Here is a 10,613-nt window from a genome sequence, read left to right as displayed (position 1 = left end):
AATCATGAAAATGCAAAGGTCATAAGTGAGGGTGTGTCATTTGTTGATGTGATTCATTAGTGTTTCTCATTTTTTTAATATGTTAGACGGTTGGTTTCCCTGTTTGAATGGTTTTAAACTAGTCATTTTGGGGGCCCTTTTAAGCTTGCTGATTGGTATGAGCCAAGACTCCGTGTTAATGCCATTCTCTGATCTTTAATCGTTTACTTTTTACAAATTGTGACTTAGATAAAGAGTTAACTCATTGTCACTCATACTACATATTCTTATATCTAACCATAGATACCAGGAGTTAAATTTTATACACCAAACACGCGTTTCGTGTACAGCAAACTCATCATTTGACGCACAAATAAAAAACGTTAAAAGGCCAAATAAAGTACAAAGTTGAACATGCTTCATGTCAAATGGTTTCAGTCTTGCAAATCTTCAACCATTAATACAAATGTAAACAGAAAAACGGAATTCGATAATTTTGTTTATTGTTGTGTTTATCTAATTATAGGTGTCGATCGAGCCATTGTCATGTATTTTTGGCAGTGCCATTTACACGTGCTTTCTGGGGGAAGCAATTTTGAAAGATAAGTTTGAAAAAATGGATCACAAAGTCAACGATTTTAAAGAGATGATGGAAATACAAAAAGGAGGAATGACTATTTTGAAACAGACAATTGATTTACAAAACCAGGACATACATCATATTAAAACAGAAATGAAAGAGCAACGACAACAAATTCTAGAGCAAAAAACAAAAATACATGTACTAGAAAGGGGTTTGGATATAGAAATATGGCAATATTTGAATCCAGATACAGATCGACATAAACTTTAATGTGAAGAGATATTTCTTTGATGATTTAATGAAACATAGTGAAGATGAGAAAACTCGTATTAGGTTGTTTCCAAATGTTATCTATGTTGGTAATTTTAAAAGATGTAACAATAAATTTATTTCGGTTGAAGAAGCTTTAGTTTACTACTCAGCTCCAAAACACTGAAAGCCATACCAAAGGAAAAAGACAAAACCCAACAGCATCAAGACATAATAAAGACAAAAAAAAAATGAATGAACAATTGAATAGAAAGAATATCGTATTCATGATTAGGCTTACATTCATGATGCAATAATAGTACGTACACTTTCCTTCGCCAAAACATTGTCAACAACCTTTGTTACCAATCTGACACGTTTAAATATCACTACAACTACAAGATATATCCTAGCTAACACCGGATTGAACACCTTATTATTAAAATCCGGTAACCAAGAATATACTGAATGATAATCTATTGATATGAATGTGATTGCATCGTGCTCTTAATTACCTTTAAGAGTTTATTAAAAAGAAAACCCCGTGCCGTCTGAATTGTTTGTTGTTTATTACATGTTTTACAGACAAGTATAATAGCAACAGTTCTGAAGATTGTGACTATACTGTTGTAGTATTAACTAATGATAATAGACTATACTATTATTGCATTTACCAATGATGTTAGACTATACTACTGTTGTATTTAGTAATGATATTAAAGGGGCACTAGCTGTCAAATTCATGTCACCGATTTGACTCAAATTCTCATATTTGATTTATAACAATGTAAAACATTTATCTAAACTATCAAAAGTCTAAATTTAACAGTTTACAGAGCATGGAGTAGATCATATATAGGTTCGTTTCGTGTGTATTTTAGTCCAGACGCCAACTAATTAACTATCGATTTCACCTCAGATGACCATATAAGCGATGTAAACATAAATAAAGATATAAATATATTAAACCAACACGTGCAATCGGATTTTTATAGGTCTGTATGATTTTATTTTATAGATTAAAAGTAGATGTTTCTCATTGTTTTTAACCGTATAAGAATGATTTTATGTGCATCGAATTAGTAATCAAATGATTTACCGTAGTTTCACTTTCATTGTTGACATTTTTTTCTTTAAATAACCAGTACACGTACAATGCATGCGTTGTCAATCTCTAGCTAGGGGTTAAAATTGAAATTCACATGAATACGGATTCAAAGAGGTCGACTCATTCACTTGCAAGTGAATAACTAATTATCAATGTTCTTAGCGTAATTTGGAACCTTTTTAGCTGCAAAAAGCGAATTGTTATTTCACTATTTCACTTGAGCTTTCATTATTGTTTGAAAATTCAAACGTTAGATTTTTTTATATATCTCGTAGCTAGTGCCCCTTTTAACTATATATATAATACTACTGTTGCATTAGCTAATGATATTAGACTATACTACTGTTGCATTTACTAATGATATTAAACTATGCTACTGTTGCATTTATAATAATATTAGACTTTATCGCTATTTTGTGCATTTTTCCTTTGATCTTTTTTTGTGATAATTTTCATATCATGCTCCTCGCTTGAGATGGAAAAATTATCGCTAGAAACTAAGGAGGCCACGTGGCGTTTCTTACGAAATTGACATGAAATTGACAACGTCGTCATAGGTAAAATAGCGATAAACAGATTATCATTGGTCATCTCAACTCGATTGCTTTTCTCACTTTCGCTGTACCAGCTCAAGCGAGAAAATCAATCTCATTGAGATGATCAACGATAATCTATAATTATACTGCACTCGTTCTATTTGAGCAGTCAACATGCGTTGATTGTATATTTCTATGTCATATACAGTCACTGACCCGATATCACTTTTCCTCATGAAAATTTAAATAGAAGTTGCCGAAATAATATTTAATTATTCCTACGACCTCTTGAACCTGTTCTTGTTTCCAATGCATACAACGATGCATGGAACGACTCAACCTTGTTTCTTTTGCAATTATTGGAAACACATATTTCATTTGTTTATATGTTTTGTTTGCAACCTATAAATCATTATGTTTTATGCTTATGGTTGATATTTTAGTCCATACTCAAACGATTTCGTTCACCATCAAGTGTGGGTTTCAACAGGTAAATGTACATTTCATTGTGTTGTATATTTCTCCGCGAGCATGATATGAGGCCTTTCTGAAGGGGATTTCCTCCGATATTTAAATCAAATAAATAACCTTAACGCATTAAACAACAATTGAAAATGTTTTTTTCTAGATCATTGCAGTATAAAGACAATAATAGTGCACTGACTTGACATAATATCAACGATATAAGGATTCGGCACGAAACGGGGAAATAGCTCGGCACAGCCTCACATTTCCCCGTTTCTAAGCCTCATCCTTATATCGTTGATATGTCAAGTCAATGCCCTATTTTTGTCTATATACTACGTTTGCATTTATAATGATATTAACATTAAAAGGTTTGCGTTATAACGCAAAGGTTTGCATTATATATATATATCGCAAAGGTTTGCGTTATTTGGCAAAGGTAGGAAGAAAAATAATTAAAAAAAAATGTGTGGCGCTAATACGCTTCGGAAATCCGTGCTAATACGATCCGTAGAGCTTTTACATTCTCTTCAACAACAAAAAACATGCACGGTATTCCAAATGTAAGAATCCATTCTTTTAAGCTGCGTGAAACACAGTGTATCATGTACTAGCAGTAAGAATAATCAATTTGTTTCAGAAGAATCAAAGTGTTTGAGAACAAAAGAACCTGTTTACAAAAATTTGAATTTTTCAAAAAAAAAAAAAGGATTTTCTTATCCCAGGCATAGATTACCTAAGCCGTATTTGGCATAACTTTTTGAAATTTTGTATCCTCAATGCTCTTCAACTTTGTACTTGTTTGGCTTTATAAATATTTTGATATGAGCGTCACTGATGAGTCTTATGTAGACGAAAGGCGCGTCTGGCGTAGTAAATTATAATCCTCGTACCTTTGATAACTAATTAAAAATAAAATGATTTTGTGATTGAATTGAGACTTTATCTTACATTTCTCTTCTAATGAATAGTTTACATGTTAAGAATTACTGCCTTGAAAGATCTTAACTATTTTATTGTGTTGAAATCCTATTTCAAAATATGACTGTCATATGCCATACTTGAGTATGTATTTTAACCACAACGAGGTAAACTCATTTAAAAACGATTTAATTTCAATTTTGTTTTTGGTTTAACATATCCTGATCATGCATTTAAAACAATGTAATATTTCAATTTTGTTTAAGTTATCTTCATGCAAGTTCTATATTGATTCATTCATCTCTTTAGAAATAGCACATATAAGTACTGCGATTAGGTCATCAGATCACACAGTCGGAGCTATGTAAGGTATGTAGTGAATTTTTAAAAGTAACAATTGAAAGTTATAAAAAATGGCAATGAAGTAAAAAAGGGAAGTCCATTATTATAAGATGTTGTTAGCGAAAAACGACAAATTTCAGAAAACTGTGAACTGAATTTATCTCTTCTGCATTTCGAATTCTGAAGTTGTGACGAGCAAACAATATTTTAAAAGATAGAAAAGTTAAACGAATAAACATCTGTATTTCGTTTCGTTTCGGGTCGTCAGCTTGATTGTATTGCTTACGTAACATAGTACATATCAGATTTCAGGAAGTAGTCAGATTTGTGTTGATATGTTTTAGAAGTACATTCTTTTGTACACCAAATATTTATAAAGAAAGGTAAGACATCTGCAATTAATGATATTAATCTTATGTTATGAAAATAGAGACCCACCCTTCCCCCCTTTGCCAATGGTGATAAACACTGCCTCTTTTCAGCCTCCCTGCCAACGCTTGATATGGTATGACTTATATAACGTCCCAAATCAAGTTTGGATACACCCGAAGGATTCAGCGGCCGAATAGAACATAAGGCAGTGTTGGTTATATATTTAAACAAAGACAGGTTTGGGAAAACTAACCACAGTTTATTAAGTATGCATGTAATTATTTCAATTATACAATAATTGAACATAATGCTAAATGAATTAAGGCAAATACAAAATGTAAGTAATGCATGAATACAAAAGATAAATGATGTGTAATAAAAACTGTGGTTCTCAAACATCAAGACTAAACTACACATGAAAATACAATGAATACAATATACATGGTAAACAATATAAAAAAAAATAATCAAATAAACCAAACATGACAATACGAACTTAAAAGACAGTTCATGAACTGATTTTCATGACATATATATACATGAATGAGGGTCGGGAGGGTGGGAATAAAAACCTTTAGCCTTAGTTTAAACAAGGTGTTCGCTGCTGCAAGTTATTATTTTGAATGCTGAAACTGCCGATGATGCCAGACGATGATAATTTACTTAAATTTGATTGGCTAATTAATGAGGCGGGAAATATGAATACTAGCTCTTGATTGGTTGATATGAAATGCCAGACATATCAAGGGTACCTATGCTGCATCCTGATTGGTCAATATGAATAACGTTATGATATAGAGGCGCAGGAGATATAAACAATGTACCTAGTTACCAGATAAGATTGCAATGCAATCTCTGCCGTGCGATTTCAACCATGATTAATAATATATTTAAATAAAATATTCACAAAACTGACATTAATCAGAAGTTACTAAAACCAGTTTGGAAATACACATCCTCATATTTTTATGGCTAAAAACTTGCAATGTTTAGTCCCATATAACAAAAAGTAAAATCACAAAAATACTTAACTCTGAGAAAAATTCAAAACGGAAAGTCCCTAATCAAATGGCAATTTCAAAAACTCAAACACATCATACGAATGAACAACAACAATCACATTCCTGACTTGGTACGAACATTTTTTTATTAAGTAGAAAATGGTGGTTTAAACCTGTATGACAGTCGCATAAAATTCCCATATATTCTCTGTTACACGATTTCGTTAGATTTGGATATGGGATCACTTCCCAAAGCAAAGACGACCTAAGATCAATTTGGCTATACTTTTTTAATTCAATGAACATTTTGCTCCTTGCGTTTGGAACCTTGGGGTATTGATATTTTTTTTAATTTTATTGGCCTTCCAGTATTTGGGTGTGAGATATCTAATACTAGTATAAAAAAAGAAGATATGGTATGATTGACAATGAGACAACTCTCCACAAGAGAACAAATGACACAGAAATTAACAACTATAGGTCATCGTACGACCTTCAACAATGAGCAAGCCCATACCGCATTCAGCTATAAAAGACCCCGAAATGATAATGTAAAACAATTCAAACAAGAAAACTAACTGCCTAATTTATTTACAAAAAAATGAACGATTAACAAATATGTAACGTATAAACAAACGACAGCCACTGAATTACATGCTCCTGACTTGGGAGAGGCACATACATACAGAGTATTGCGGGGTTAAACATGTTAGGGTGCTAAACACAGAATTTGCTTCGGACGCACACAACTTATAAGTTTAAATATTGTTTAAAAGCACTTGGTTCCCTTTTTTATCATCAGCACAGTAGTCAGTGCTTCTGTACTGAGTTGAATTATAACAAGCTTTTCTTCAATTTTCTGTTTAGAAATTTAAGAAACTCATGCTGCAAATCTCTCAGATAAAGTTGGCTATACTAACTTTCTAAATCCCTTTTAGTCATCAAACTCCTTACGCTCGTAGGTATTCATATATCGGAGGCATTCAAATGTTTGAATTTAAGCGTTTCTAATGAAGGTTAATCATCAAAAGCACTACTGACGCATGAATTAACAAATGTTAGTTTTAATAAAGTTAAGTAGGGGTTGATTCAAAAATTTATGACTTCATAGACATTCTGTACTTTTAACATTTCCTATTCTTCGAGGAATGGACACCATACTGTTTTGGCGATTCTATTGCCCCTCTCATTTTGGCGGATTGTGTGTTTTGCTCATGAGGAAACGTTTGGTTTGATCAGCGTGTCAGGTTACTCTTCCTACTTAAATATTTACATTTGCGAATGATTTTTTAACAAAGCAGGGTTCTTCGTTGTTGTTTCAGTTTGTCTTTAGTTTTAGACCCTTGTATTTTAAGGGGGCATGTGTTGGGGATTTACGTGCTCTATTTTACTGTTCAAAAATTTTGGTGAATCCTATTATTCGTTTATATTTTATTTTTACTCCGTACACTTGATCGAGTTAATTGTTGGTCAGTTGACGTTCAGCACCATTCGAAGCATGATTTATCGTTGAAAGTAGCCACTACCAGTCCTGTTTTGAGACGCCATCTCTTGATGTTAATTTTAAACCGACGACATCCAGTGGCGGATCCAGAAATTTTTATAAGTGGGGGCCCACTGACTGACCTAAGAGTGGGCCCGCTCCAGTCCCGCTTCAGTGATTCCCTATATAAGCAACCAAATTTTTTCCCAAAAAGGGGGGGGGGGGGCGCCCCCTCCCTTAATCCGCCTCTGAAATCTATAGTGCTTCACACATTGTGCATACGGACAACGAACTTGCAGCAGGATAAGTTATTATTTGCAGTTCCGTTATAACTACATTTCGCTTGTTATTTCAGAATGGGAGATGCTCCTCCATTATTTGTGTAAGTATGAAAATTGATGTGTTTAACAAATAGTTCTTTTTTGGAATGTTATGTAAAAATTAAATGCCGTTTAAATGGACATGTAGAGATTTAAAAATATTAAATATTTAAGATGAACAATGTAGCCGACATTTTTAAGCAAACGCAGAAAAAAAGAATAGATAGTACGGGAATATTGATTCAAAAAAGGTATGCACAGTGCTTGTACAAAAAAGTAATACAGATGTGAGATATCATACGATTTTAAAACGTTAAGACTTTCAAAATTCAAAGATGTCGTGCCAAAAACGGCTAAGGTAATCTATTCCTGGGAGAAGAAAATCCTTAGTTTTTCCAAAAAATCAAAGTTTTGTAAAAGGAAATTTATAAAAATGACCATATAATTGATACTTGTGTCAACACCAAAGTGCTGACTACTGTGTGATTGCCAATGAGACAGCTCTCCACAAGAGACCAACATCACACAGAAATTAACAACTATAGGTCACCGTACAGCCTTCAACAATGAGCAAAGCCCTTCCCGCTTAGACAGCTATAAAAGACATTGGAATGACAATTTAAAACAATTCAAACAAGAAAACTAACGGCCTTATTTATGAAAACAAAATGAAATAAAACCAAATACGTAACACATAAACAAATGAAAACCTCGGAATTACAGGCTCCTGACTTGTGACAGGCACATACATACAGAATGTGGCGGGGTTAAACATGTCAGCCAAATATTTTTTTCTGAATTTGTGGTAAGAAGAGTTGCTCGAAGATAAAATGTGCAATTGTAAGACAATATCATCCGTAACTCTTTTTCAGGCTAATTCCTATGGTGCTCGTCGTAAAATTTGTATTCTGGATTACTATTTGGTATACATGTTCAAAGAGATACCGAAATTTACGAACCACAATTATTCAACAAACAGTGGTAAGTGTATAATAATGTAACAAAAGCTTACGAGATATGTTTCTACATAGAGACATCTTACCATGAAAGTTTATTTTTTGAAAAACAGTAATGCATCTTTAATCCATTTATGGTCTATCGATTTGTATAAGTATAAATCCTCGACATCTACAGCATTTTTTATCAATATTAATACTTGAAAATAATTTTCAAATGTAAATGCTTTATACAGTGTAGTAAACATTTGAAATGTTGATGAATCTTTTGTTTCGTTATATGGTCGCCAGTTAGCAATACTTTAACAATTAGTAAAAACAACAATAATTTCAAAAGGGATAAGAAGGTAAACAATAACACACATTAAAGTTCCCTTTTCAAAGTGATTTATACTAATGTGTTTTGTTTTTAGATGAAAGTGGAAGATGATAATGGCATTACTGGTATAGAAAACCCTGGATATATGCGTCCATTTATCACCGAAACACCCGATCATAATGCAACACAAGCTGTTTTGGCACAACCACCCTACGACCATAACACAATATCACCGTGCCTTAGACAAAATTATCGTTAGAACACCGCAGTATTTGTGTATTAAGTTTTGTGTATACGACTGTTAATACTTTTCGTATTGCTATCTACTCACATTAATTCATAGTGTTTTTGTCTTGAATGACTATATTGCTATGATAAGTCAACAGTAATATTTGTTTAATTCTCGTAATTTCCATGTGAGAATCATGAAACAAAGTCGAAAGAACATGAATATACCTAGTATTTATTAAATCTATTGGGAATCGAGGGCATTTGAAATGTTGAATAACTTTGTATAAATCTTTAACTCTTTTTGCTGCTTCTCATTTTCCCTTCCCTGTACATATGTTACATGCACAATTGCAAGAAAAAAGATTCTTTAAATAAACATATGAATGCACATTTCAGAAACAAAGAAATGATACAAGATGTAATAATTGAGTAACGCTTTCATATCAATCATTAATTTCGAATCAGTAAACTTTTGACGATGTATAAATATATTCAGAAATGTTTTACTCAAACATGTTATATACCTGATTTTGTACAATTAAGATCTGTTTTAATATTATAAAGAGCATATTCATGTCATAATTGAGTTATTTTCATATCAGTTTTGTAAGTTATACACTGCTCTGACAAATTCATAATTATAACACAATTTTGGTATTACTAAAATTACAATTATTCATTGCCTTAAACATTATGATGTAGTTACGTTCCGACTGAAACTCCTGTTCCTTTCTATGTTCAAGATACATGTACTTGTGCTATGTCTTTGTTTGAATATGTTATAACTTTTTTAGAAATGTTTTCCCACACTTTGTTGTCAGTCTTTATTTTTAAGACATTGTTGTTTTTGTTGCTGTTATAGTTATCACGGTGTTTTAATTAAAAAAAATCTACTCATTTTGAGGAAAAAAGAATGAAGTTCATAATGATATTTAACCAAGCATTGCAATGTGCTTATCAGATGAGTCAAGCATTTGTCATCTTCATCTGCTTTTAGAGGTCTTTTTCGTACGTTGTGGTATCACATAACTATTTTTGATAAAGGTTTAAAGAATCATCAACATGCTATGTCAGTGTTATGTAATGATGGTGTATTCTTATGGTTGTGGTTGGTTGTTGTCCGCCATGATATTATGATACAGCAATACTGCTTTTTAGTTACTATTACACTTGATCAATTGTAACCGAAAAAAGAAAAACACCAACCATAGAACGCAAAGAAGAAGTATGATTTCAAAAACTGTTCGAAGCTAAGAGGTTTTTTTTTAATTTTATTAGACAATGCTAATTCTATTCTCTATTATGCTTTTAAAAATACGAAAAACAAAGTTTCTGTGATACAATCTTATGGCGGTAAATGACAGAAAACGGTGTTTTTTACCGATGTTTATCCATTTTTTAGTTACATGTAGCATATTTTAAGTTTGGTCTGTTTCATAAATCACAATTATTGGCAGCACTGTCCATTCGTTGTCTATCGCCTGTATAAACAAATTAAAAAGCAGAAACGAAACATTCATTGATTGTATAAGTGTAATGGAACTAAAGTAGTCTAAGAAAAAGACGCATACAAACTTCAGAATGTTAAATTCGTGTAATGCCAATGCCCTATATGTTAAAATAAAAATACTTTCCGTTTCGATTTACTCCCTATCAATTAAATTGTCTAATTTGGTAGGTCACATTCATGAAAAGGGAAGGGGATTGGAGTTAAGAAATAAGGTACATATCCGATATCATCTGTAAAA

At 32.3% G+C, this 10,613-nt stretch overlaps 1 long non-coding RNA gene across 1 annotated transcript; it reads left to right on the top strand.

Annotated features, from left to right (window-relative positions):
* The first annotated feature begins 4,451 nt into the window (after positions 1 to 4,451).
* On the top strand, positions 4,452 to 9,667 carry LOC143080376 (uncharacterized). The gene is made up of 4 exons (XR_012979702.1): positions 4,452 to 4,566; positions 7,395 to 7,421; positions 8,232 to 8,340; positions 8,729 to 9,667. It is a non-coding gene; the product is annotated as an uncharacterized LOC143080376 (long non-coding RNA).
* Positions 9,668 to 10,613: the final 946 nt, after the last annotated feature.

The sequence above is a fragment of the Mytilus galloprovincialis genome, chromosome 6 (genome assembly GCF_965363235.1).
Source record: "Mytilus galloprovincialis chromosome 6, xbMytGall1.hap1.1, whole genome shotgun sequence".
Lineage (NCBI taxonomy): Eukaryota > Metazoa > Mollusca > Bivalvia > Mytilida > Mytilidae > Mytilus > Mytilus galloprovincialis.
This window is presented reverse-complemented; position numbering and strand designations above follow the sequence as displayed.